Source organism: Pipistrellus kuhlii, unplaced genomic scaffold, assembly GCF_014108245.1.
Source record: "Pipistrellus kuhlii isolate mPipKuh1 unplaced genomic scaffold, mPipKuh1.p scaffold_m20_p_5, whole genome shotgun sequence".
Lineage (NCBI taxonomy): Eukaryota > Metazoa > Chordata > Mammalia > Chiroptera > Vespertilionidae > Pipistrellus > Pipistrellus kuhlii.
The window spans coordinates 23,742,508-23,748,423 of NW_023425551.1; positions in this window are offsets into that span (position 1 = coordinate 23,742,508).

Genomic DNA, 5,916 nt, shown 5'->3' on the forward strand with positions numbered 1-5,916 from the left:
AGATAGAGCATCGGCCTGCGGACTGAAGGGTCCCAGGTTCGATTCCGGTCAAGGGCATGTACCTTGGTTGCCGGCACATCCCCAGTGGGGGGGTGTGCAAGAGGCAGCTAATCGATGATTCTCTCTCATTGATGTTTCTAACTCTCTTCCTCTCTGTGAAAAATCAGTAAAATATATATATTAAAAAAAAAAAAAAAAAGGAACAATGGGAAACAGGATTAATACCAGTAAGGAGAAAGAAGGCCTAAAGCGTCCCAGGTAGGGGGCAAAATCATAAAGAATTTGCCTGCTTTATCTTAGGACTTATTTTGTTTAAAACTCCATGAGTGGTATAAAATCACTTGGTCAGATATTTTAGAACTCTTACAAGTCAAACTACCAAGAGCAATTCCATTTGTGTATATGACCTGTGGTACCTTGTATACAAACCTCCATTATGATGTCATCAAACACCTCAGGTGAAGGACAGAACTCTAGAGTGTGTGTCTTACTGTTACATTATCAATACCTTTATGTTGCTTCTTCCTGTGTGCTGATAGTATGTTCTGTCCAGCTTGCTTGTTCCACTTAACAATGCAAAGAGAAGGTAAAAATTCTAATGGCCTCGCATTTTAATTGAGAAACTTACAGGAGAATTTTTAATAAGCACATACTCACTATTCAAGTTAAGAAATAGAACATACAGGCCACCTGTGAGTCCATCTTCAATTTCATTCCACTCTCCTCTTATGTACTATACAGACTTCATCACCCGTGTGGTATCCCTAAACACAGTATTTTGTTTAGATGTGAACACCTGAGAAGTGTAAGTCTAGCTCTATGAAGACAGTATTTGCCACCATTTGATGAAGACACTTTTGAGAAGATGGGCTGAATAATCTCTGAATCTGATTTCAGCTTCTAGAATTTAGAAGAGCCTTAGGTGGAGATGTTAGTGAGCAAGGTGATGAGTTAGTCCCAAGCAACGTAAGTCACCACAGCTGGAGCATCCTGGATCTCTTGTAGAAATATCTTCAAAGGTTGTGTGCTTGTTTTATATTTTTTGCTTCTAAGCTCACCTACCCACATCTCAAGAGAAGATCAATGCAGAACCTTGTTATGGAGTGAAATGAGTATCCTCAGCTAATCTAGACATCAGAATATGAAGGGGAGAGCAGGCATCTCATTGGGACATACTCAGACAAGCCAAGTAGAACACAGTGGGAGCCAGATATACTAGCACAGTGGTTGGCAAACTCGGTCAACAGAGCCAAATATCAACAGTACAACGATTGAAATTTCTTTTGAGAGCCAAATTTTTTAAACTTCTCTTAACACCACTTCTTCAAAATAGACTCACCCAGGCCGTGATATTTTGTGGAAGAGCCACACTCGAGGGGCCAAAGAGCCGCATGTGTCACACAAGCCGCAGTTTGCCGACCATGGTACTAGCATAACTGTTCTCGGGTTACAAAGACAGTCAATCTCTTAGTCATGACAGTCTTCAACATGTCGGTGTTTTGAATCTCACACCTCCATCCTGGACTGGTAGCCCTTTGGTGCAAGTGCCTAGATGTTTTCCTGGGAGTTTCCTTCTCTCTCCCCTGTGTTGAATTGCCTATTTGCTCACCTTGTTGTGGATCATATCTTACAGCAATTTTTTGGAGTCAGGGTACACGGGGTATAGACTTTGAAATCTTGAATGTCTGGAAATGTATTTATTCTGCCTGCATATTTGATTGATGGGTATAAATTTTGGGTTGTGGATTATTTTCCTTCAGAAATGTAAAGGATTTGTCCCATTTATCTCTATGTTTACTGTTTGGAATCTGAAATCCTAATCCATGACACTTTGTATGTTACTGTTTGTTTGTTTGTTTGTTTGTTTTTCTCTGAGTGGTTAGAGTTTCTAGTCTCCAGTGTCCTAAAATTTGACAATGATGTTTACTGGCATAGATCTGTTTTCATCCTTTCAACCAGGGGGCTGGTGTCCTTTCACTTCCGGAAATGTTAAATAATTGTTTTTATTTCCTTCCTTGTATTTTCTCATTTTCTCTCTTAAATCCCTATTGTTTGGAGTAGGGCCTTCTGGACAGGCACTGGCTTATTTTTCTCTCCCTTTCAATGTCATTTTACTTTACTTTCTAGGAAATTTCCCTAGTTTTATCTCCCAATCTTCTATTGAGTTTTTAATATCTGCAATAAGTCTTTTAATTTCCAAGAGGTTTAATTTTCCTTTAAACTGCTTTGTTTTGGTCTTTTGTGCTAGAGACTTTCCTCGTATCTTTGGAAAGTTGTGTCCATGATTAAGATTGGAGGAAGAAAACACTAGAAGCTTATAAGTGGATGAATAGTATTGATGGTTTTGAGCTTTATTGTAAGGAAACCTGGATGAGCTGTTTGGGACTCTTCCCAAGGTCAGCATCCTCCCTCTTTCCTCATGAAATAGTTATATTCCCAGGAAGTTTTTGTGCCTTGGGAGTAAAGGATTAGTAAGCAGAGTTCTGTGAGCCAAGTAGAGGAAGGTGTTCTCTGCTCTCAGTATTGCTATTCGTGAGGTTAATCACTAGATTATAGACATACATGTAGGGGTTGTCCCTAGAAAATGCACACACTTACATTTTCTGATAACTCGATTAATGTTTCTTTATTTTCAGACTTGACCCATTGGAATTAATAATTATTAAAAATGTGTATACATTTTTTGGGGGGACATCCTGGTGTGTATATACATGTGCACATACAAATACATAAACAGTTAATCCTCATCAATCATGGAGTCCCTATTTGCAAATTTGCCTACTCACTAAAGTTTGTAACCCTAAAATCAATACTCATGTCACTTTCATGGTCATTCACAGACATGCATGCAGCAGGTATAAAGTTGAGTCACCGGACATGCATGTTTCCAGCTGAGGTAGAACAAGCCTTCTAGTTTCACCTCATGCTGTAAACAAGTGTCCTTTTCATGTTCCATTGGGTGTCACATTTTTCACGTCTGTGCACTTTCTCTTGGTGATTTCGCTGTTTAAAATAGCTCCTTAGTGCAGTGTTGAAGTGTTATCTCGTGTTTCTAAGCACAGGAAGGCTCCAGTGTGCCTTACAGAGAAAATATGTCCGTTAGGTAAACTTCATTCTAGCATGAGTTATAGGGTTGGCACAGAGTTCAGTGATATTGAATCAAAAATATTTATTTAAATAAGTTCTCTTTAAACAGAAATACATAAAACAAGGTATGTATTGATATATTGATAACAATTTCTGACCAGAGGCTCACAGGAATCTAACCCTGTATTTCCCCCCCAGAATAGTAAGTCCAGTGTTTACTCACTTAGTGCTCACAGAGACTTTATGGAATGTAACTACACAAATACTGGGACTCAGCCATATGTGTGTGTATCTACATCTACCTACACACAGCTTCAGCTGTGCCTGGTGTTGATGCTGGCACCGACCTCCTTTTTCACCCTTTCTGCAGAGTAGACCTATGCTGCAGCTGGGGAAGGGCAATCACCCAGGGGTTGTGGAGTAAAGGAAGGCATGTAGGAACCTTAACTTCTTAGGAAACTTGCATGCTAATCCTCCATATTTTAGCAGTCTCTTCATCTTCCTTATTTACCATGTCTCAGTTCAGAGGTTTGAGCTGCTCCAGGGGTTCCTGTGACTTTGAAGGGTACTGCTGTGCAAATCTAAATGGTTCTCCATTCTCCCTCCTGTCTGTTTGGGAAGTGGATTTTGATGTAGCTTTAAGTCCTCCAAGTTGATTATCATGTTTATCAGCTTTCCAGATTTCCAGTTTTGTTGTTGTCTTTTGTCCATGTTCTTGTGTTTTTCTGGGTCTCTATGTCCTTTTGTCTGTTTACTCTAGTATTTTGGGGCTTGGGGAGAAAGCAAATATTGATGGGCTGTTTTCTCTGCCATCCTAACTCATTCCTTTTCTAGTTTCACAAGTTATGTTCCTGAGATAAGTTAATAAGTTGAGGTCATGCCACGTTGGCCATATGGCCTTGGAAGGTGTCAAAATTGCTACTGTTTGCGTGTTCTGGATTGTAAAGGATTTAAGAATTTTTTGACTTGCTAACAAGGGAATGAGAAAACATCTTCCTTTTTATTTCTTTTTCATGCCTTTATAAGGAAATGTGAGTTAGGTGTTTTTACAAAGCATTTTTTCCAACTCAGAAAGAGAATGTCTAGTCAGAAGTAGAATTTCCCCCCCAATTTCATTACAACCATAGTCCTCTCCAGGCTTCTTATAAAAATTTTGAACTGAGATCTTTGTAATGCTTATTTTTCACTGTCAACATGCTACACAAAACTGTTCATTACTTCCAGTCACTTTCCTTTCCTCATTTAAAAAAAATGTCTAAGATTATAAACCAATGTATAAAAGTAATAGCTACTTTAATAATCTACTAAGTAAGACTTGACCCAGGGTAAAGATAGGAATAGCTAAATTGATACTCATTGTTGTAGAATCTTTTCTTTCAAAAGGGTTGTGTTTTTTAAGAGTTTAGCATTTTATTAAATGTGTTACAAAAGAGATTTAACCTAAAAGACCAAAGCCCATGTCATCATCAGACTCCTCAGATTCTTCCTTCTTTGCTGGGGCAGCCATAGTGGAGGGGACAGGTCCACCAGCCCCTCCATTACAGATGAGGCTCTCGATGTTGACATTGGTCAAAGCCTTTGCAAACAAGCCTGGCCAGAAAGATTCAGCATTTATAGCAGCTGCTTTAATGAGGACATTAAACTTAGCCTCTGTCATGGTCACCTCATCAGGGCCACCTCATTGTCATGTGGAATAAGGACCAGTAGATCTGGGTGAACTTCCAGACAGAGGCCATGCAGTGGCACATGCTTAGCGAGCACTGCCAGGCATAGTGCTCGTGGCTGGGTGAATTGAGGGTCCCCCCCCTCCCCAACACAGCCTTGGCTTTCTCAGAGAAGTCAAGCACCTTACCGGCAGTTGGGGAAAGAGGTTCAAATAGGTTTTTTAAATCTTTTATTCTGATTTTTAAAATCTTTATAGAAAAATAGAAAATGTAGGAAAAAGAAATAACCACTTTTATTCTTATCACTCAGTGTTAATTACTGCATATATAGAGAGACCTGTATAGTTAATATATCATTAACATTTTCCATGTTATTCTCCCAAAATAATTTCTAATGACTACATTTTCATTTGCTGAGTGGCGATTTTTTTCTGTAAAGACCACATATAATCTTTGGCTTTGCAAATCATATGGTCTCAGTTACAACTACTCTGCTGTTGTCGTGTGAAAGCAGCAATATATATATTATGTAAACAAACGAATGGGCATGACTGTTTACCAAGACAAATTTATTTACTAAAACATGTAGCTCCAGATTTGGCCCATGGGCCACAATTTGTCAACTCCTAGATATTTTTTAAAAACTTTTAATTTTGACATAATTATAGTTCACAAAGTTTCAAAATAGTACGAGAGCCCATGTACACTTGACCTAGTTTCTCCCAAGTTACATCTTAAGTAACTACAGTGCAATAGCCAAGAAATATATAGTTCGGTGTAACCATATTATACATGTGTAACCAATACAATATACAGTTCCTAAAGATCTTCCTCACTCCTATGTAATCACAACAATCTCCCTCCCTGATCATCCCTACCTCTTGGCAGTCATCTAATTTCCATCGCTATTTTGTCATTTTGAGAATGTTATACAAGTGGAATCATACAGTATGTGACTTTTGAGATTGACTACTTTCTCTCAGCATTGAGATCCATTCATATTGTTCGTGTAACAATAATTTCCTTCCTATTGATGTGTAACATTCCAGGTATCGATGTCACAGTTTATTTGGTTATTTCAAAGAATTCTTTTAAGGTTCTAATGATCATATAGTCCATGTGATTCGGCATTCTGGAACAAACACTGTAGACCTCATTCGTTTCC